Genomic DNA, 24,556 nt, shown 5'->3' with positions numbered 1-24,556 from the left:
ACTTTTGCAAGGTGTTTTCTGTCAAAGTATGTTGAAGATATAACTGGAGTCCTCTTTGCCATTCCTTTCCCAAAACCCTTAAAAGAAATAACAGATTGTTGTTTCTGCTGAATTGCAGCTGTAGCACTCTGCTTATAGGAAAAAAAACAAACAAAAACAATTGTGTGTGTATGTATAAAAGAATTAGGATATAAATATGTACTTGAAGATTCATTTTGATCAATTCAGCTGCATGAGAAAAATTGCAAATGTAAAGCAGTCACTCAAAAAATGTTTTTCATGCATTAACTTTATGAGAAAATTATAAATATGTTAGATCTCTTGAAGCAGGACTGTGACTCACAGCCTGTAATAGACCAGAGAGCAGAAATTATGCAAAGCACTTTTGCCTAGGATTTGCTGTGAAGATGGTTGTGCATGGAGACTATTGTCTTAAAGAAATTCAAAGCTTCTATTTTCTCAAGGGCCATTTCTTCCTGTCCCTGAGTTTTCTTATTGTGATTCTACTTAACTGCCTTTCATTTACCCAGCAGAGAAAGAAGAGGTGATGCAGGCTTTCAGAATTATCAGTCAGAGAGGGGGAACTGAATGGAGTGTCAGAACTGGAAACAGAGGGTTTTTTGCCCATTCCAAGTTCAACTGTGAGGACATGAAACCAGATTGGGAGCTGTGTTAATATTTGTTACTAGAGGACGATTGGATCCTTGAGGAACCAACAAAATATCATTCCATTTTAAGTTAGGGAAGCTTAACAGCTACAGTGCTAAATGCTGCCATGGAGCTGTTTTCAACAGATTGTTTTGGTTAGAACTTCAGGAAGAGAAGCATGCCCAGTGGTAGCCTTTTTTAGTGCAATTAGGGAAAACAAGAGTGCTCTGAAGTGAAGCGGCTGCCTTCAGATCTACATCACTCTTTTTGACATGCAGAAGAATTGAGCACTCACATCCTTCAAGCACATGATGATTACCAGTAACTGAATTTCCATGGTCTTGTAACCTTCCTCTGGTACTTTCTGGGAGTAAAAGGGCAGTCAGTTACTATTGCTGGGCATGAAAGATTCTGAGGAAGAGGTGTGCCCAGAAGGATCGGTGGGATTCAATACTTGGGAATGTTCAACCAGGAAGTGAAGCAGCCTTGATGGGAGCAAGGAAGATGCAGAAACTGTGCTACAGCAGACAAAATGTAGTCCTGTCTGATAACCAGTGATGGGCTGGGAGGCAGACCATACAGGAATTGTTACTGCTGAGCAAGTTCTTGAGGGGTTATTGTACTGGTAGCATGCAGCAAGAACACAGGAGAAGTAGGAATACAGTTAATTCAGAGCAAATTAATTTTTAACTTGGCCAACATTCATTTTTAATTCAGTTATTGTGACCTGGAGCACAGGCTATCACTGAAAGCAAACAATACAGATAAACAGGAGAAAAGTCAGTCCAGGAATAGGGTAGGAATTAATAGATAAAAGGCTGAGAGAGCTATAGAATGAAAATTTGAGAATAAGAAATATTTTCAAGCCATGAGTTGTTGAAGAGAATGTAAAAATTACCCATTGAAAGCACTTGGGTTTTGTTAAATACTTATTGTTATTTGTGTTTTATGCTTTTCGCTTTTGGTACAATTATGCCATCAAATATTCGTTTAAGTCTTTTTTGCTGCTGGGATGGACTGCCAGCATTTTGTTAATTCAGGCCAGCTGCTTCCAATGCCTGTTCTTTGTCAGAATGTTTAGGGAGAGACAGCTTCTCTTAAACTCTTTATTTCACATTCTCTTAAATCCTCAGGACACTGGCTTTTCTGTCATATTCACCGGATACGATCCACCTGGTGATGAGATATTCACTGGCAGACATAAGAGAGACTTATCTGCAGTAATTGGAGAAAATATTTTATGATGATACTTTGATGTTTGTAGACAGTTCAAAGTTACTCCCATTTTAAACATGAATGAATGGAGAAAAGAGTGAGGGAAGTGTCATGGGTATGAAAAGATGTATCAGTTGAACAGCGGCTATTATATGCTAAAGCTGCTCTTTCCATATCCTACTGTTTCCTTCCAATCAGCATGCTTGTTGGCTTCTTGCTGAAGTTGAGCATTTTTCAGAATTTCATAAGTAAATGTCACTGTTGGATGCAGAAAGGTACGAACTAGGGTTCAGTCAAAGGAATCCATGAGTAAGAAGTGTCTGGTCTTAATCTAGTGAGGTATGCCCATTAATTTATCTGAGTTGAAATTCAATCTCTGTGAGCAGAAAAATATTGCAACACTCTTTTATTAATTGCAAGTGTGTGAGATAAACATCTTTCTGTGAGATGATTTTCCTTACCCTCTGCACATCAAAAGTCTTGTTTTCATCCTTTTTATGAGGATCCCATCCCACCTCACACTTCTAGACTGAATATCTCAGGAAAACAGTTGAGTCAAAAATTTGTGAAGATATCCAGAAATCTGGGCTGCCTTCTCATGAATCTGTGGACGATCTTTTGCATGATGATCATGTAGGAATCACTTCAGTGAGTCACTGCACATATAATCCAGGCATGGTAGAGAAAAATAATGTTACCAGTTATGGTTTTCAGATAGCAGATACATCATGGAAGACCCACTCTGATATATAAATAAGAAATAAAAAGACTTTGTGAAACTTGTTAAGTTAGCAATTGAAAGTTGCATAGGAAATTGAGAGAAAGAACTAGCTATGCATTACTCATGTATACTGGATACACAAAGGACAGAAGCATACCAGATTGTTATATAGTAGGTGGAAAATAAATTTCTTTTAGTGCAGTGTCTTTGATTTGAATTTAGGTTGTCATTTATAAGAGTTTTCTGTACTTGGAGGACTGGTAAATTTTATCAAGCAATATTTGTTGTTGTTTATTAGACTTTTCCTTACTTTGCATTAGTATTAGTATTTGCTTTCATTAACTTTGTTTTATCTTTTCTAGCTTTCCACTCTACTAGTAATTGTGACAATGTTTCTTTCCTCTACATATTTGCTATTGGTACAATGGAGACATGATCTGGAATGACTTGGAATATGGCTACTCACTATTTCTGTGAATATGGTGGTCTCAAATGAGAAGAAATCGGGGGGGTGGGGGGGGGAACCTCAAACCTAGTTACTTCATTTCGCTGCTCATAGAGATCAGATAGCCTGAAGTCTTAGCCACTGCTTGTGCTGGGCAATTATTTTGAGTCAATGACCCACTGAGCTATATCTAAGTAGGACTTAATACCCTTGTTTCTACTGGGGAAAAAGAACCTGTTTCTACTTCCCATCTCTTCCATGAGTGCCAGTGCCTGTTAGAGGAAGAGCTATGGCTGGGAACTGATTTGTTTTGGTATCATAATTTTAAACAAACAAACAAAAACCCCCAGAAAAATAATAGTTTTGGACAGTGACTTACATCAACTTCTGTGAGGGCACATCCACAAGATGGAGACCCCCATGTAAAGAAAAATTTGAAACAATTTCTGTTGCCTACTGGACATTATGGCTGTGCTATCTATAGATCCAGGCTGGTTAGTTCAAATGGTCTGAGTGTCCCCACAGTTGTCTAAAAGCATGGTTTATTTACCTCAGAAATAGTGCAAATGATTCATTATTTCATTTTGAGTTGTGCTTGGCCTCCTTTGTGATTTATGTCTGTTCTGTACAAAGCCAGGGTGGAATCCTGGTGCTGCATGGGCTGGCTATTGGATGGCTGGCAGCACAGACCACCTGGGATGTGCCAGTAAAGAAAACTTCTGGCTGTTTTGACACCTTTTTGGTAAATTCTCCCCCATTATCCTGGCAGACTGTGGTTTTTATGTTTCAGTAAGTTCAAGATCTTTAAATATTTATTTGACCACTTTCCTATTAGAAAATAAGGAGGCAGTCTGTTTCCTAATATCTGCAAGGATCTCTTTTTGTGAGATCAACCTTCCTAAAATTATTAAGAACCATCTTTGCAGAGAGGGATGCGCTACTGAAGAAATGGAAAGCAGCTAGAAGTTAAAAGGGGAATGTGGGCTAGCTTGGTTTTTCTACTTTTTTCTTTTTCTTTTCTTTTTCTTTTCTTTCTTCTTTTTTTTTTTTTTTTTTTGAAGTACTGGAAACTTTAAAGCAAATACAACACAGATTACAAAGCTTATATCTTCTCTATAGTCAATTTGATATGACAGACTGCATTTTCATAGAAACCTACAGTTATTTAAAACCAATCTACTGCTGAACATAATTGGTATAACAGACTTTTATCCACTGGCTGTCACTCACCGTTTCTGTGTAAGCAGCCAGAGACAAAGGAAGCATGACTTACAGCCAGGAAGCAAGCTGATCGATTGCTGGAATGGGTATGCTCACTGTGGGCTGGAACCTCTGCTGTCATCCTGCCTTTTTCTGTTCTATTTCAGGGAGTTCTCCCGATTTGGAGAATTCAGGTATCACATGGAATTTGTATGTCAGGCACCATGAAGGGTTACAGTGAAGCCCTATGCCATATTTTTGCTTAGTGGAGCACCTTCTGCATGCTGTACAAGAGAGCTGGAGGAGCTACTTTGCTGTCCCAGTTGACATCAGTGAAGGGCCCTCTATTTCAGAATTAACAGACTCCACATACGTGCAGCTCAGGTGCAACAGCGAGAGCCTGATGATTTCTGACTTTAGAACACAACCACCACTTAAGGTTTTATATATATTCACTAGGATGAGAAGTATTAGCAGCTGATCTTTACTAATCTCAAGGGCACACTGGGGCAAAGGTGACACTTTGGTCATAGCTTCAGTCTCCTGAACCCCATGTGTGTTCTAAGGGTAATGAATTTTCTTATTTGTGATAATTTACAGCTGATGATTATATACATGAAAACTCATGGTATTAGTATAATTGGTGTTACTGCCTTAACTACTCAGTACAAATGTTCTTTCAGAAATCATTTTTCTTCTCATGCCAGTGAAAATTTTTTGTTTGATTTCAGACTTGCTCCAATTCAATGGACTCTGCTTATATAAATACTGTGTTTTGACTATTTAAACCAGTGTAACTCATTTTGAGTAAAACAAATTGTAGAGTGATTGCCTCAGAAAGGCTGGTCAGCAGATGGAACTGAGAAGTGTCTTCCAACTGATGTCATCTGGGAGTGTTAAGGTTTTTAACTGGTGCGTGTGCCAAAAGAATGTGTGTACACTAACTTGGCAAGCCTTCTGGAGCACTCACTCTCATCTGGTCATCTGCGCAGTGCCAACTGTGGGCCTCTGGTTGGGATTCAAAGCCTTGCTCTAACAGAAATATAAAGGCAAACAATGTGGTCCCAATCATCAAGGGAAAGACTATGTGTGATGATTTATTTTTTTGTCTTCCCTTTTATGTTAACTTCCATCTACACAGAGAAGAGAAAGAGGTCATTGCCAAATTGCGCAGAAAAGCATTCACTGAATCACTTGGTGTCTATTAACTAGAACTGGAAGAAAGTGAAAGAGCTAAAGAACATGGAACGTTTGCAAAACAAGTTTATAGAAAAGGAATTTTAGTTTAAACAAAGCAGGAATGTGTATTTAAGAGATGATATGATTTTTTTCTAATTAGTTGGATTTTGTTTAGTTCTTATCTTTTCAGGGAGGGCTATGTGTTTAAGAACCTCACTTTCAAAGCTACTAATCCCTTTCAACTTAACAAAACTGCTTCACTAATCAGTGAAAGCAAAAGGAAGAAAAAAGGAATCTAACATTCACTATATTACAATGAATGCATGGATTATAAAACCAGCAGTCAGCACCATCCTATTGCGATAAGACCTACTATGGACACTGAAGAGTGTTCACACTGTAAGTCAGACACTGCTAAACTGAGAAAATCTTGTTCTGTTGACACTGGGATAACAAGTATACAGATACGGGTTAATTTTTTTTTAGTGAACGTGCAGACCAGAATGTCAGACCCTCTGTTTTATCCTTATTTTTGCTGATTAATAAAAGAAGGGTGAGATAGGACTTCACAAGGCTTCAGACATGACTGGTGTTTGAGACAAAGTTCAGACAAGAAAGAACTACCTTATTTTTAGGAGTCAGTAAAGGATGAAAATTTGTCTATTTGAGGGAACTGGAATAAGACAGTTTTCCTTTGGAAAACAAAGTAAAACATTAGGAATTTCTTTCAGAAGTTGAAAGCAGGGAGGTTGATTGTATAGATGTCACTCTTGTAAATAGTTTTTTGAATGAGTGTTTTGACCACGGGGGGGGGAAAAAAGCAGTAAAGGGCAACTGATCTTGCTTATTTTTAATTTAACAGAGTGAAGTTGTTATTGGTGTTACTATACAAAATAGTGTATGTAAATGAAAATTGCCTTTTGATGTACAAAATTCATGAGAAATTTTGTTGATATTTTGATTCATTTTTCTAGTACCAATGCACACAAAGTTGTGCCTAAGGGGTGTCCATTTATTTTATATTGTTTTCTTTTGATTTTAATTTTTTCTTTGCATAACAAAGCTGAGAAGTGAAGCTTCATCCCAAGCGATAGTGAAAATGTGTTGACAGTTTGTTTACCCTTTGATACATTTCAAAGAAATATCAGCGGGAGCATTTTACTCAGAAAGAGTATCAGAGCTCCTGCAACGCAAGTTTTACAGTTCTTAATGAACAATTAAACAGAGGACATTAATCTCTTTCGGAAACAGAGAACAGTTGATGGCCTGTTGCCTCTGAGGTTGCTGAGAAAATTCTGTCAATTCCCTGCTGCTGGTTTTTCCCCATTAGTTATCTCAGATAGTTAACAAAACAAGTCCTTCTAGTAGATGCATTTGTACTGAGGTTAGAAATTGAGTTGTGTTGGCAAACTGGAACACAAAACAGTCACTTGAGGTGACAGAACAGTCTTTTTGGTTAGCAGACAGGAGACTTCCAAGCCATTAAGCATGTGAAGCTGGAGAAAATTGAACTGATCTATTCTAGGTCTCATGATGGAGTGAACCTATGTGAAAAAGGTCTGAATTAACAGATCCTCAATACAAATGCTAACCTCTTCTCTACCACCAGGAAGAAGTGTGTTAATACTATTTTTTTTTCCTGGAATCAGTAGAGAAAACATTGATATTAGAGCATTTTTATTTACTATTCTCTGCTCTTTGACTTATATTCCTTAATGTCAGAATTTGTGTCTATGTAACTTGATTCATAATAGGAGAAGCAAAATGTTTCTATATATACCTGTTTCTATTTCCCCAACAGTCAGATTTTCTTCCCTTCCTTGCACTACAAACCAAATGAGCATCATAATTGCAGTGACTTTGAGAAATGTTAAGTTCTCCTACTGCGTTATATCAGATTATAAGAGCATAAAAAGAAATATAGAAGACAAATTAATCTTATTGCACAAGAATCATATGACTGCTTTAAGATACAGGAACAGAACCAAGACCTTAATAACCGTGGTTCTAATAATATTTTCATTCTAACAGATCTGAGAAAGCTATTGCTGAAGAGGGTCTGTGAGAGATGCACTTGTGTGAAATTTTTGATCGTACGTATTCATTACATTTCTTATTACATTACCTCTCTAGGTTGAGGCAGTGACCCAGGCTTTATACTCTAGAAGAGGCTGGAGAGTAAAAGACAGATGTAGGACAGATATGGGGTTGAGTGGTCAGTGATATCACTCTTGGTTGACATTTGGCATCAGCATCATTCTAGTTCATGGTATAGCATTACTACCTTCCTAACATGTTTAATACCTAACCTATGAAGTTTGTCTACAAGCAGATAATCACGTAAGTGAGAATTTGAGGTAGGTTCTGACTCACAAAATTCTACTGCCAAAGGTAAATTGGGTTGTTGAAAGTATTCATCAGGCTTAGTGCCAGTTCTGGAGAGGATTTCATAGACAGCTCAACTGAAAGTGGACTGAAACAATAATGAATTGATTACAACCCCAGGAAAGAGAATGAAGCAGAAGGTAGAAGTGTGAGGAGGAGAGAAAAGTTATTTGTCTGCATCCTTAAATCTGTAGGCAAAAAGCTGCTCTTATTCTGAATTGTCTAGGCCGTTTCTATGAATTGCACAGACAAACCCAATGATACATTTGGGATATGTATTTGCAACAGGTAACTGACAGTTTCAGAATATGGTGGAAATAATGAGTTAAGGATGCTTTAAAGCAAAGCTTTGCATCATTTAAGAATGGAAGTCCCTATAAATTTCTATTTGCTGTCCTCATCTAGTGTCTCTCTTCCATCTAATTGCATAAATCCTAATCCTGCTGCTTGTCTGGGGGCCAGAAAGCTTTAAGATTTCAGAGCACAGCAAGGAGCACACTGCATATTCCCATTTCACATTTGTATATTAGAATAGTGTTCTAAGTTAATTTAGCATTTGATAGAATCTAATGTCTTTAAGGCTTAGATTTTTTAACTTTCTTTTCTATATAATATTTTTCCTTTCTGAAATTCATTTAAATATGTTTAACTCATCTGAAAATAGAGTAGCAGAATGTTTTAGCTGAAACTATTAAATCTTTTTTGGACTGAGTGTATTCCTTTATCACTGTTAGTTCCTATGAAATACTTCACATTCTATGCAAATAATGATGCATTATGTAAGTAACTGAAGCTGAAATATGGTGTGTTAATTTTTTGTAATAATAGTACTAATGGATAATTCGTTATTGTGTAATGGTTGAAATAAAAAGAGGCAGAATATCTGTGTGGTAGCCTGTCACACTATTCTCCAGCTCTTAGTAAAAAGAAAATGAAATAAGGAAGTATTAAAGCAAGCTAGTATTTTTTATTCCAAATAGTTTAGTGGGGACTACTTTACAATAAAGTCAAGGAAATCTGTTGTATCCTCATTTATGATTACAAGTCTATCTTCTTGCAGATGTGACAGCACAGTATTTTCATGGCATTTTACAAATGCTTATAAAGAAAAGCAATATTTAGAGATCTTTTAGTAAATTTTTTCCTGTCCTCTTAAATCCTGCATTCCTCTTGATACAGTGGATTTGTGCTGAGGCTATCAGCAGGTGACCAAGCTCAGCTGAAGAAACTGGAACAGAAATTAAAGGACAAGGGGAACTAGGACTCTCTTTGAGTATATTGGTAGCCTTTTTGCCATAAGGTTAATGTTTTCCTCAGGATAAGTGTATTGCAAGGAGACTAGGAGACTTTTCAAATGAATTTCCTCAGATTTCCCTATAATTGCAAGAGCAGTAATACTTCTTGCTAATCTTTTGGTTTTTTTGACTTGTGCATGGAGTTAATTGTTTGCAGGAAGTGATATGTCCTTAAGGCCTTTTTGAATACAGGTGATGTGCAGAAAAGTTAAACTAAATTAGTGCTAATGAAAAATTCTGTATGCATCTTAATGAAAGTATGTGGAGAGAAAGACATTTTCAATATTTAAGCACTATTTATTATTTCATGTATTCATATCAAATACATTTGCTTTTATATATTTACATCTGTATTTAATCTGTTGGTATCCTCATATTTCTCTTGAACAAGATGTTTATATCCATGACCTTCGAAAAAGGCGTAGTTTCTTAGCTACAAACTTGCTGAAGGGTGTGCTGCAATCTATTATAAATTGCTACTAGTATGTAACAGTCTTTTACTATTATGGCAACTGTACTGTCAAAGTTACTTTTCCTTCCCCTTGACTTTGAGCTGAAATCTATTGAAAACCAGTTAGGGTATGTTCCCTCATGCTTGCTGCTTGAATCATGTTTGAGTAGTTTCTTGGAATGAAACGAGCTCTTTCAAGATGGGTGGAAGTATTGCTACTGGTTACAACTGTAATTCTGAATTTTGAATACAGAAGTAAGTCACATAGGTAAGAGAAAATAATTTCATACCTTTGTTCTTAATCCCATTTAGAGATTGGTCAGACCCAGCTGTAGCTCATTTACCTGCACAGTTCACACTTGCTTGTGTCTACGGGGTAGTGTTTAGCCATTGAGTTTTGTGTGTCTGCTGTCTATGGTGTCTGACTTACTGTGAAGTAGAATATTTCTTTGAAAGAAAAAATTGTCTTTTTTTTTAAGTTGATAACCAGAAAGCCTCTGAAGACAAGCATTACTTCTTTCCACTTTTAAGTTTTCATATAGAATGGGTGTCATTTCAAATGACAGCAGATGTCCCAGCAGAAAGATATGAATATGTCAAATAATGAGTTGTGCCATATAACCACAATCACATTAACTAACATAAAATGATACTAATTTTTAAATCAGCTATCATATACACAGGTGGTACTTTATTTTGTGACTTGTTCCATGAAACAAAGAAAAATGATCATTTTGAAAAAGATTTGCTTTCTTGTATTGTAATATTCTTGGTATATATGTTTTATTCTGACTTTTCAAGCATAGGTAAATCAGATTTACTTTTCAGGACAAGAAGGAAATAAGCTGTTGTTGTTCAAATGCTGCATCTATGTCTTAAGCTCAAATCCATAATATGATGTAAGTACTCAAGCAAGAACTTAACTCTGAGAACATGTAAAATCCAACTTTTTTTAGTGGAAAAAGGCTTATAGATACGTACTTCTCAAAGCAAGAAGTTTTGCCATTTAGCCACATGATATCCCCCCTAGTTTAGCCATGTTCTTACCTGTTGCTTTAGATTTAGAATTCCTCCTTCTTACTGGTGTATCTAAGCACACTTCTCTCTGGGAAAGCATACAAATTGGGTGGGGGGAAGAAAAAAACTAGCTCAACAAAGTAAGTAGATTTTATAAAAATGCAGTTGATAAAAAACTAGGCAGTAAGTAGACATTCCTTTTAATGCAATTTTTTAATGGTTGTTTGAATTTTTTTTTAGAAAAATATTTTAACAGGGCATCATAAAAGAGCACTGTGTCACTCATTAATTTAAGAAGATGGAAAAGCATTTTCAGACTGATAAAGGAATGAGATAGTTTATAAGTGCTAAAACAAGCAGAAGGAAGGAAATCTCTCTAGATTTTTAAAATTATTTATGATTGCAAAATGAAAATAATTGCAAAAGCGTATAGACCTTTTTAAAAAGTGCAAACATAAATTGCAGATTTAAACAATTCCTGTTTAATGTCTTGAATTCAAGTTTTGTTTTTAACTCCATAAGCTGCTATTTGATGTATATTTAATATATCACTTGATTGAATTATTGTTAGTTTACTAACAATTAAAAACATCCTCTGAATTTTCACATACTATTGTACTATTTATATTACTATTTATAGCATACTATATGCTATTTCCTTGCAGTGTGAAGTGGGTCACATTGCTAAGTTGACTGCATTTGTACAGATGGTTTTGTACTTTGATTGCAAGTGTGTGTGGGCAGGACCATGCTTGCTGCTGTTTCTGTGCAGTTTTAACATTTCTGGACACAGTTATGAACAAAGACCTTGTAGCTAAGTCTCAGACCTTATACCCAAATTTATACACATTATTAAGGCATCTGAGATCAGACTCAATTACCCTATGCTCATTGTGTTTCCACAGGAGAGAGGAATTTATTTCTGGGTGGTAACTGTTACCAGATGTAGCTTACTCTGGTACCTGTCTTGGGATGTGGCAATGTGGCACTGTGTCCTTTCTCTCCTTTCAAATGGAATTTCATTCCACTTCTGATTAATGATAAACATCTTCAAATAGTGAGTGATTCGTCTTATCCTATCACTACAGACTACATTTGAAACTACTGCCTAGTTGATAGCCTTGCCTGTTTGGCTGCAGTCCAGAAGATACAGCAGTACACTGAACAGGTATGAAATTTTTGTTGAGTTTATTCCTATGTTATTTTTTGAAGTACTGGATAATTGATTGAAACATCAGTGAATGTTGAGTAAAATTTCTTGTGTAATCATTTCTGCATAGATCTGTGGAGTTCTCCAAGAGCCATTTGTGAAGATAAAAGCATGTGTGGATAGCTATATTAGCAATGTATCCATTGCAACTATGGCAGATAACGTTGTAAAAAAAGGCCATCCCTTTTCCAAACTGAGTGTAGAGTTAAAACACTGTGTAATAGAGAAAAGCAATATCAGATTCAAGTAGAAAAGATAAGGCAACAAATCTGTATCTAAACAGGAGAACTAGTATGGTAGTAGAACAGTAACCCAGAACAGCTTTATCTTTTGTTTCCAATAAATGAAAGACAGTCTTTTTGCTCAGTTGTCTCAGATACCCTCCAGCTATTATGAAGTCAAGTATGCTTGTTATTGAGTTTTGTTAAAACTCAGAAACTGCTGATAGATTTAGAGAACATGTGGCACTTGACTGTAACTTTTCTTTCTTACCTTAGCAATGTTATATCACAAAATGAACAAATACAGCTAGAAGGGTATCTGACAGCAAATATGATGCTTGACTGCTACAGAAGTTATTTGGAGACACATTAGCATTCGTAAACCTTGGAAGGCTATTCCCAAAAGACATTTGTTTCTGATTTTTTTTGAAATGCAGAGTGATTTGTGGTCCAGTCTAAAATGCAGGAGATCTTATACAGGCAAAGAAGACTCCAAAGGACATAACAAGATCTCAAAGATAAAAAGTAACATGGAAGCAAACTATGTGGCATAATGTGCTTTCTGAAATGTATGTTTTTTTTTTCTGTTATGTAATGTTTCAGAAATCTTGATGATCAATTTTACAGTGATGAACTGGGGAAATAAATTCTCCTGGATGCTACATACGCTTTCTTTTTCATTCTGACTTAATGATATCTATTTCAAAATCTTTCTTCCGTCTCTAGATTTTTTTTTTTTTGAGATTTTAATATGCAAGAGCATCATATCTTCAAGTTTGCTAACTCACAGTTCCATAAAGTGTTGCAAGTTAAGAGGATACACTGAATGAGAAGTTTGGCTTAGAGTGTTCTGATGGGAGGGATGGGTTAGTAGCACAAGATGCTTTTTTGAGCCACAGCCATCTATGACACCACTGCCACTGAAAGTGATTCTTAGTCTTCTGTTCCACCTTATATGGAAAAAGAACATGAGACCAACTGCAGATGCCTCTTTGTGTGTCTGATTATTTTGCCTACAAGTCTTTTGTCACCTGTAGGACATAAAAAGAAAGTAAATGGCAGACGGTCAAAACTCTGTCATTATCAGATGAAAGAGCAAGTGAACTGTTTTCTTTTAAAATTATTTTTTAATTATTATTTATTAAATGGTGTTTTCATCATTCAGATGTATAATTTTTTTTACAAAATATTTTTACCTTGGAAATCATCTAAAGTTTCAGACAAGCAAAGAAGAATTTACTTAAAAATGGAGAGGTCTAGTGGGTTTATTAATTCATTCTAGTTGTGTGACAGAGACTTGGTCATTTTGAATACTTGTCTTGGATTTAAATGATATTATAAAGCATATCTAACTTTTGGGCTATAGAATGGCACCAGGGAAGCTATTAACAAGTGTGAAGTTGTTATTGAGCTGAAAGTTTTATATGACCAATAAAAATGGAAGCACAGCTGTGTGATTCTTTTAATAAGCAATCTGCTGTCATACAGCAGAATATAAGCCTGCTTTCCTCAGTCAGGGTAGGAAGCAGAATAACTTAAAGGAGGATGTTGTGATAGAAACATATAGCAGCCTGACTCTGAGAGGAGATGAACTGAGAAAATAGTTGACCAAATATCCTCAAACTGGAATTCTGCTTCCAGGTGAAGCAGGAAGAAGAAGGGTTCTCTTTGTTAGACTGCTCATAAAGGGTAGAAAGGCTAAGAAATTCAAGTATTAGTTTTATAAAAGTAAGATTTCCAAGCACGTGTTATTTCTTTTGTCATATCTACTGTCTTAAAACAATTTGAACAGAATTGCACTTCCAGAAATCTGTATAAGACATTTGTTGCATAGTATACAGAAAGTAAGGAAGTTTTGGTTTTTTTTTTTTTAAAGTGCATTTGGGTGGAGGCAGGGGCTGAGCATTTCCTTTGCTTTGTTTTATAGTGGGCACAGCTTGTGGTTAAAAATAACACAGTATTCAGAAGCCAAACTTTTTTTCATTGGATGTGGAAAGTGTTACCTTTTCACCCTCAATGATAGAAGTATTTACATTTGTAAATTAATAAATTTGGATATAGTTTAATTCACCTTGATGGGTGAAAAACTAATGAAATAACTGTACCTACACCATAAGAAAGTGGGATAAAACACTGCTCTGACCCTTATACAGAGCTCTTCAAGACGACTTTACTGTCTTCTCTACTGGAGAGCTAAAAATGAAAAACTTACTTCAGGATTGATGGATATATCAATAGATAGTGTGTTAGGATAAGAAATGAAAACCGATGCCTTGCCTTTCATGAACCTAAAAATATAAGTGTCAAAAAGAATCCCGATGTACAAAAAGTGTGAAAACAAAATTATCCAAATATGGTCATTTATTTTAAAATATTTCAATAGTATTTTAAACATTTTATTTGGTATAAGTATTTTTTTTCTAACTCTAATCCTACACTCCTTATTTTTCTTTTCTTTTGGCTTATAATTGCTAAAGTTAGATTTGGATTTGGAAAGTCTTTAAAAAGTAGAAAAGAAGAAATTTCTTGGTGTCTTGTGACTAAAAGATAGCTTATTTGAGGCATGTCCAGTCAAAATCCGCTATTTTTAAAGATAAATATTCTGACTTACTATAAAAGCTTCAGATCTAATTCTGACCTGACCTGGAGCAACCCTCTTGCTGGCTGAAGGTCTAAATTCAATCTCACATTTCAGTCTCAGCTGTAAAAGTATTTCTATGTCTGTACTGCCTTAGAAGAGAACAGTTATTGGGGCATATATTAATAAATAGCCCAAAAAGAAAAGGAAGGAATTCCAGGTGTAAGTCAATTATTAATAAGATGATGACGGTTACATTGGCATAGATAATACAATGTCCTGGTCAAGCTGACAAAAACCTAATATTTAAAATGCAATAAACTACATTAATGTCACCCTTAATGTGATTATACTTTATGAAAACTGGAACTGTAAGTGGTAACTGAAAATATGATTCTGAATTTTTTGTCTTCTAGATGAATTCAGAGATGAGATGGAGTGTAGGTTGTTTCTTGTTTAGTTTTGCTTTTTAGAAGAAAAATTTAGACTGGAAATCAACTCTTCAGGAGTAAAACCTGTTTCTATTAGATGCGTAGATCCTGAACTTTTCTACAAATACATGGCACTAAATATTTGAGGACTTTATAATCTACTGATAACACTTAATCTTTTCTTCATACACAGGAAGTAGATTCCAGAGAACTGCTGGTCAAATAGTGTACAATACATACTCACTGAAAGGCAGTGGAAATCAAAGCTTTTCTGTGCTAGAATGCTATACAGTTTTATTTTTCCTTGGTTTTAAGTTCAAGGACTGCTTTGTATTGATACAGTTATTTGCTGTTCCACTTCGGAAAGAGAAAATATCTTACCAATATATATCTGGTTTTACTGTGCTAAGACCTTTACTGGTGTAATAAATTCAATACTTCAATTTATTATAAAGAAAACTTAAAGCACAAGAAAACTTTTTTTCCTATTGATTTCAAGAGTATATAACTCTTTTATGATGCTTGAAATAGTGTTAATGCATAATTTGTTCCAATAAGAAGGAGCTGTTTAGAGGATATGTCTGAAGGAGAGACTTAAAATAAAACAGAATAAAATCTAGATATTGTGGCATTAAATTAACTACTGCTCTTACAAATGTGTACTTAAGCAGCAAAGCATTTAGTTTAAATTCTTTAAGATCATTTTCTATTCTGGATGGAAACAGGAATTAGTTTCATGGTAATATAAAGCTCTGTCAAGAACCTGAAGAACAACATTAAACTTAAACTACCTTAAGATTTATCTGAAAAATGATTTTCAGTCAGTTTGAGTTTAATTGAAAAACTTTAGAAAGTAAAAGAAATATCTTGGCTTAATAGGACATGACTTTTCTGATGCAGCACATCTGAGGCTTAAATGTAATTTTAGACATCCTCACATACAGCCTCAAAGTCAGAAATGCTCTCCCTCTGTCTGAAGTGTTTTCAAGTCTATTTTTATCTGAAGCATTTGAATAGGCTCATTCTTTCCAGATGCTGAATTATTCTGCAAGATGAACGCACAAATTGAGAGAGTTTGAGAAAACACCTGGTGGTATATTCTACTATTTTTCCTGCTCTACTCAAATACAAAGATGAGAAGGTGATTATCCAGTTACTTAATCAGACTTGGATTAAGGCGATGGAAAAATGGAAGAATAACAGGGAAGAATACTCCAAGGAATATAAGTGCTTCTGTCTCCCTCTCTCTCTCTCTCTCTTTTTTTTTTTTTCCTCTGAATATTCTTTTGATCAGAAAAAAAACTTTATTGACAAATAAGGCAGTTTATCTCCATATGACAGCAGGTTTCCAGAGAGTTTCAGATCAGATAGAGTGGAGTAGTCCAGGTACTTTTTATTTCTTATTTTAGATTCAAAGGTAATTCTTCTACAGGAGATCTAGGAAAAAGGTAGCATGCTGTATTTTTCTGTTGCTCCTATGAAATAGTTCTATTAGTAGTCAAAGCTCTGCAGAAGTGCAGATGTTCAATTTTGGCATCTTCTAATTTTCTATTTGTAATACATTGTGCTGAGAGTACTCCTTCAGAACAAGAGGTTATCTAAACAGACTGTATAGGTCAGATGATATGAATTAATAGTGAATCAGAAAATGGGTGGACTGTTTTTTGTGGTTTCTCTGTAATAGGAAGAGAGTGATAATGCTGAAGAGGGTGTAGGGGTAAAGGAGATCTCATCCTGTTTCCAGTATATACGCTACTCCTCTTCTACTTTCCTCATGTATGGGAAGTTCTTCACCCCTGTTGTCACTTTACACTTGTTTCCAACAGGTGACCTCTTTTCTAACTTCAAACATTGGCTATGCAAAACTGGGAGACCCTGGTAATTCTTAAAGATGAGAAGAGCTCTAGAAAAGTGACAGGCTAAAGTAATTTCTAGGATGCAGTAATCTTTGCTGGTTTACAATATTGTCAAGAAGGTCCCTTTTGAAAAGATACTGCAGTCAAATGTCTGATTTTTTTAAGGACAAGTAAGTTCTCATTCAAGGTGATTGTAGCAAGATGAAAGATTAAGCTGTGCAGCTGAAGTCTTGTAGCCCTGCTGTGCTGAGATCTTACTCAGCCGTAGATAAACATACAACTGAGAGTTTCTGTCAAATATGAGAGTGTTATTACAAATGTAGACGGAACTTAGATATCTATAGCTGAGGCTGTATTAGGGTATGGTGTCTTAGGCTACAATATTGATGAAAACAAGAGAAGAGGAAAGTTTCATAGTTTCATAATTCTTGCATTTACCCTTTAGTATTCTCAAACATACTTAAGGGTGTTGGTCATGGTACTATCCAAACAACATATGACAATCATTATGTCATTGAATTGTCAGAGCTTTTATGACAGTCTCTCACACTGTCAGTACTATGTGAGACATTACAAAGCCATAGAATCATAGAATTGCTCAGGTCGGAAAAGACCTTAAAGATCATCAAGTCCAACCACAACCTAGCCATACTATCCTAACTCTAATAATCCTCCACTAAATCATTTCCTGAGCACCAGATCAAAACGGTCTTTAAACACATTCAGAGATGGTGACTCAATCACCTCCCTCGGCAGCCTATTCCAGTGCTTATCCACCCTTTCTAGTTGCTGCATAGAGTTTAGTTTTTAGTTTTAAATTCCTATATACATCTTCAGTAGTCTTCATCTTATTTGAAAATACCTTCCTGAACTGTTTTTCAAAAGGAAGATCTGAAAGCTAATTTATAAAGCTGCCCCTCTAGAAAACTTTCTTTGCCATAAGATTTGCAGCTCTATGCACAGAGTGACTACAAAGCAATAACCAGCCTTTTTTGTTTGAGTGGAATCTCAACCTACTATGTTATTCCTCTTTCTTAAAGTAATGTATCTATGTTTATTCTATAGAATGCTTATTCATTTGCTTATCATTTATTAACAAAAACCACAGTAACACAATGGAAAAAAAAAACAAAAACTAACAAACCATAAAAATACCATTCAAGCATGAGGATAAGTAAGCCTATTCATTCAATTGTCCAACCTTGCTGGTCACAGAGCAGCCAGATGCTTTAATATGAATTATGCACCTGTAATGTTTTTACTAATCTTCCTTACAGTTACTGGACTTTTTCTAAGTTCTATGTTCTTCCAGCACAATTGATCAAAAGATCTCTGGGTGGAATGCAGGGAGATACAAATGTTCCTTTGACTTGAATTATGCAGAATTCTATGCATTTTTTTCATATGCTTTTTTGCCTATGCAAAAAGGTGCTGAAATACTTGCATAACCAAACCTGAACAACAAAGAATAAAATAGTTGTTATGCTTTTAACCACTTCAGTCTTAAATTTTTTATATAACTTCGTATCTATATAGTATATATTGGCCTCACAAAAATTACTTCCATTTGGCCTGTATGTACCTGTTGACTTAAAAAAAAAAAAAAAAAAAAAAAAAAGATTGTACGCAAATGCAGAGGATAAAATATGGTGAGGAATTAATCTCTCATAAACATCTGAACAAGAAATTGAAGGTTATCTTCCTTACAAAAGTTCAGCTGAGCACAGTGCCTCCAGATTGTCAAGATCAACTGCTTAGAGATTAGTAAAAAGCAGATTACTGGATAGCTCCATAGTGAATAGACTAAACCTGCATTCTGCCCTCACCGCTTATGAACAGATGTTCCAACAGTCTAACCACTCCAACCTGCTCTTACTTGAAAGTTTTCCATCGTCCCTATTTATGTCTTCGGTAACGTTCAGTACCATTTCTTCCAAAACAGACACTTAAGGATTCACAAGTGTCCTTCATATTTCCACACTCTTTTATACAGCTATGGAAACAACTCTGAACTCCAAAAGTACCAATATTTGTTGTTGTACCATACAGTTAGCACCTGAAATTTTTAAAATACAGTTGCTGTTTGAGACATTCAAATGCGTGTTGGCACAATCTTTAACTTTCTAATTTGCAAATTCTTAAGATGAAGGAAATAAAATGTAACTCGTGATCTGTAGTTAGCTTTTTAGGGCTGTAGATTGTAATGATGATGTTCAGTTTTAGAAGCACAACCAAGTATTAATCAGTCCAAACAACTCAAAAATAAAAACATTTCACAAGGTGTATTTGGACAATATTGAAATGATCATTGTTGGTCTAATCGTTACATAATTGGTAATATCTTACAATAATGTATCAGAATACCTGAATTCAATATTAATCAGAAATTAGGGATATTTTATCTATCAGATTGCAGTTCTCTATTGGTAGTCTTTGTTACAAATTTCTGAATATTTTTTTATTTTTTTTATAGACAATCTTTTTTTAAAATTTGTTTCTATTGTTATCAGCACTTAAGGAAGCTCACCAACAAATATTTGTTTTTCAATTTGTTAGCTTTTCCTCTGATATAATTGGAATGCCAATTGGAGCTCCAAAATCTTGGTGATTGGTTTCTGTCTTTACGAATATTTAAATTTCATGATTACAAGTACTTCATCAAAACAAACTCTTCTTTTCTAGTTTAGTTGACTATATATATATAATATATATATATAAAGGAAAAAGAAAAAGCAGACACCACAAGTATTGAATGTAGAATTGAATGTGCTTCCAAATTTCAAAATGATTCCTTTTTAAGTTGTGTGAATTTGGGAAAGAGTCGGGATTTTATTTTATTATGCAGTTTCAACTCTATCTCAGAAATTTGCATGAAACTTGCCTGTGTTGTACAATAGATTCCCATCCACCATTTACAGTCTTTGCTGTGTGCTAAGAAACCATCTTAAATAACTTCATTTGGCAGAACCAGTGTAAATGACATTTAGCAGTTTCTAGGCAATGATGATTTCTCAGGATGATTTGCAGGGAAAAGGATCATAATTTGTCAGAATGTTTTCATCTTGGTGATAGATAAACATAAAAAATTGATTGAGTAGCTGTTAATTAAAAGCAATCAAAGCTCATGTGCTTTGTCAACGAAACATTTTGTGTTTTTCAACAAGAAACGTAGAATGACAGCTTGGCTGTTTACTTGAATCCTTAGGTTTTCATTAACAATGTTGTATTATATTTTGCCATTTTTTATCAGAGCAAATGTATAAGGAAATAACTTTCAACACTTCTGACACTTCTGAGGCATCACAGATTAGATTGCATAAAAGTAAAATGGCTGCCAAGCATTCCTTATGCAAAACAGTCAGTCTAGCTCTTTGTAATGTTGTTTTTTCATCAAATCAGATTTCTCTGAAAATTAAATACAGTGGATTGTAAGCATACCTAGAGATAAAATCTCTTCAGTCATCAGGGGGAATGCAGTCACAGTATAAATATTTCCTTCCATCATTTATTGAAAACTTTTGAACTTAAAAATGCTTTCCTTTGCACTGACACCTAAATTCTTCATTTTCCTAATTACAACAGTTAAAATCCCCAAAAAACTAAAAAAAATTTCAAAGTTCCAGAAATCGTGATGAACGCAGGTCATTGTTTACTTTGAATTATTGAATTCAGAATTTGAACTGAATTATCTGTTTGGGGAGCTATGTAAAATGAGGAAAATGCCATGCGATACAAATAAAATGAACCTAAGTGGCATAAACGAAACACTTGACTTTCTCAAAATGACACATTCAGGGAAAGAGAGCAGAAATACTGTTCAAAATCAGCACCAACTCTACATTTCCCTCTTCAGATGCATTGCTTGCCTATATCTCTGCAGCGATGGCTTGCTTCCTCCAACATTAAAGGGTAGCAATTGAAAGCCTCATACTCTTGCATTGCTGTCTGGAAAGCCTGTGACTTCTCATCAGCCTACAAGGAGAACAATGTATATGTACCAGACTCAACCAAGAAGAGTTTGTCTTAACTGTACCAGTTCTTACCTTCTATGGCTAGTGTGAGTGGCAGAACTAGGAGGAGTGTCAGACTGGGAAATTGAGATAAATAAGTTTGGAGGCAGAAATCTTGAGTGGAAACTATTTAATTTATAACGAGTTAATTAACCGTTGAGCCACAGAAAAAAAAAAAAAAGAAAACTACTGAACAATGTCCTGAGGAAATCGTGTAAAAGAGAAATCCTTGTTGTGGTGGATGTTTAATTACTTTGTGCTGTCAGGAGATAGATAAGAGGCTGAACCTGTTTCCTTTACATTTTCCCGAGTGCCACTATCCTTCATCCTTCCCTTCCTTATTGAATAGTTAATGAAAACAGACAAAGCTAAACAATTATATCAGGCAGGCAGAAGCTTGCTCTGTATCAGAATTTTTTAGCATAAGAGTCCAAGAACTTTTTAAACTGTTGTGGGTGTGCAGATGAGCTTTTATCACGTAATATGACAAGAATTACTCAAGAAATGGATTTTATTCCATGAAATTACTCATGTCTCCTAGTCTAGGGAATAAAAGACATTGCTATGCAACAGAATTTGGTATTGTTTCTGTGCCTCACTGGATAGATCTGTTTCTGTGCTTATGTTCTCCTCTTTGAAATTTAGACATGCAAAAATTAACCTTTCATCTCGAAATACTCTTTGCCAAGAACAGAACTGTTTTAATAGACAAATAATGGATTTCACAGTAATGAGCACTAATGACTGCAAACACACAAAGAAATTAGGTTTAATTAGTGCTCTGAGTAAGTCATTACCATTTTAAAGTAGTGTAAAAGATACAACTTAAATAATTAGTTTATGTACTAATAGCCTAGTGATGATCACATCTTGTATTTGCTTGTTCAGGGGAGGCTGTCAGCATGTCGCTGTATATTGTAACTCAGGCGGTGTGCAGATTCATCTGGATTATCCCAGGACAGATAGCACCACATACACTCAAAACAGATGCAGAGAGTGCTGTGCCTTGCAAAGTCAAATATTTAAGCATGGATTTATTTCTCCAATCAGTGGATAGCAGGATGCAAACAATTCTGAGAAACAGCATGGATGGGCTCCTCATTAGTTGTGCTTGTCCCCAGTACTGACCCAGGCAACGTTATGGAGCTTTGAGAACAGCAGAGAAGGGTCTGAAATGAGGGTGTGGTGATGTTTTAACTCAATTTCAGGAAAGCAAAGAGCCATGGTGGCTTAAAGCACTCCTTATCTCCTAGTAACTCACCTTCCTCCTCAGGCACTGTTTACAGATATTTTGGAAGGGACAGGAGAAGAAAATGTGTGTACATGCCTTTCTTGTTGCAGTTTAGTCTGTTGTACTTCTGTGATCCTAGCGTTGCTGGTGGTCAAAGATCAGTTGTCAGCTGGGAAATGCACTCTCTTCTTTTTCTGCTGCTGTTATTACAGCAGTGTTTGGCAGAAGGACAGGGTGGACAGATGGGAGAGTAACCTCCTAAATTGTTTTGCCCAAATTCGTAAGATTCATCTGTCAGAACCCTTCACAACTCTGATTATTAATACAATATGGGATTTGAAATCACTCAGAAATTCAAAATATTCTGCTCAGTATGTCCAGCTGATTATTTTTCCATCTATTCCCTTTCTTGGCGTCATCAATGTGTTGCAACAAGATAAAGATTGTTTAAGTTTCTAAACTAATTAATTTGAACTGTTTAAATCAAAATTCTGTGGGGGAAGGAGGAGTCAAGCTTGCCTATTTCTCATAGATATATCCTAATAATTCTTTGTTTTATTTTGGAGACTGTCAAATGGAAGAATTCCTTTAGTACACAGTTTGATGGGGACAGGTCTGTTTTTGTGATTGCATGTCTGAAGTAATAAATAAGCAACAGGATATGTCAGAGACAGAATGCTTTGTTTATTTTGTGATTTAACTTTACCAAGAATTAAAATACTGAAGTAGAAGAGAGAGAACCAGGAGCTGTCAATGAAAATGACAACAAGGCAGAGGAGGAGTTCTAAAGGTAACACCAAGGAAACAATTTTCATGAGAGAGAAAAAGAAAATGAAAATCAGGTGATGATGGTATTGTGCACACCATAGAGAACGATTTTTAAGGAAAGTACACTTCTGAAAATACTAAGACAACTGACAATCTATACAGACTAAGCTGAATAGATTCTGTGGTTTGGTGAAGAAGAGTTCTTACAGATTTCAAGAACAAAAATGGAAATTTGAATCCTATTGGTAAATGCCTAAAATAAGATCTTCCAGGGAAATAATGCAGAATTGGCAGTGAAAGAGAAAAGATGAGAAGACACTTCTATAAGCAAGCTAGAGCTGTGCTGATACAAGTTACTAAAGGTAAAAAATAATCTGTGACAGAGTAAAGGCCAAAAGTATAGGACTGTATGAATGGCTTAACCTACAGTAAGAAAACTGGTCTAATTGAAGCAACCCTTGCAGCAGATCCTTCTGAGTGAAAAATGTACTCATCAATGAATAAGGGAAACTTGTCAGATTTCTAAATATGTGCCAACCAGCTTTCTTTTTTCTCCTTCAGACCCTAATAGTTTGTGAGAGATTTTCCCTGGTGATACATTTAGAGCCTGCTGTGCCTGTTCATGCATCTCTATGTGGAGAAGATGCTGTGGAGAGAAAATAAATGTGGGTGAAAGAGAAATCAGGACAGTAAACATTTCTCTGAGGTAAGAAAATGACATTTCATGGTAATGAGAAAAAAAAAAAAAAAAAAAAAAAAAAAGAAAATATAGTAAAGTTGAAGAGATACAATATGTCCCAGGTAACACTAATGAAATGCTCTGCAACAAAATCTATTTGGTCTGGTAAGGTAAGTTGGTCTGAGGTAGCAGAGATGCAGGTGCCATCATGCGTTGCTCAATGAGGGTGGGGTGATCTATGTGGATGAGAGATTTCCTGTTGGAAGCAGGTTGGATGTGGGATTTCAGCCTCAGATACATGATACTTGAAAGACCTAAACGTTTACATAGGTATTTATGGGTATACATTATAATTACTGAAAAACATTAAACACAACATTGAGAGATGTTACATTTCAGTGAAACTCAATTTTGGCTTTACAAATAGAACTAAAGGACAGAACTTAGAACTGTTGAAAACACAGTAGATGTTCAGAAATGACTCTTCATTGACCTTCTATTCACTGATTAGAAATGGTGATAAAATACAAAACTATGTAAATGAGCTGGGCTCCGGTCTCATTGTACGGACACAAAATCAAGACAGAATCATCTCAATCAAATAATTAGGGGAAAATATTTTTCACTATATTTAATAGGAGAATTTCAAAGCTGAGGAGTTTGTAGATCGCAAACAACAGTTGAACTACATATGACCCTAAAGTTTACAAGCTGTACCATCTGAATATAAATGTGGATAAATCTAGGTCCAAGAAAAACAGGACAGATTTCTCAACAGTTAGATCAGCTAGATGATAAAACTGTGGGTCAGCCCAGAAAGCAAATGGTATCCTGAGCTCCATCAGAAGAGGGGTGGCCAGCAGGGACAGAGAGGTGATTGTTCCCCTCTACTCTGCTCTTGTGAGGCCCCATCTGGAATACTGTGTCCAGGTCTGGAGCCCCCAGTACAAGAAAGACAGGGAGCTGTTGACAAGGGTCCAGAGGAGGGCCACAAAGATGATCAGGGGACTGAAGCA

At 35.5% G+C, this 24,556-nt stretch overlaps 1 long non-coding RNA gene across 1 annotated transcript in view; it reads left to right on the top strand.

The window, feature by feature from the left end:
- The window catches only part of LOC116232896 (uncharacterized), a 36,838-nt gene extending 29,358 nt beyond the window's left edge, over nt 1–7,480 (top strand). The window contains exon 8 of the long non-coding RNA XR_016464684.1: nt 7,440–7,480. This is a non-coding gene — a long non-coding RNA (uncharacterized LOC116232896). The remainder of the gene's footprint in view (nt 1–7,439) is intronic.
- The last annotated feature ends 17,076 nt before the right edge of the window (nt 7,481–24,556 follow it).

This window comes from Phasianus colchicus, chromosome 2 (assembly GCF_987193195.1).
Source record: "Phasianus colchicus chromosome 2, bPhaCol1.hap1.1, whole genome shotgun sequence".
NCBI classification, from domain to species: Eukaryota; Metazoa; Chordata; class Aves; order Galliformes; family Phasianidae; genus Phasianus; species Phasianus colchicus.
This window is presented reverse-complemented; position numbering and strand designations above follow the sequence as displayed.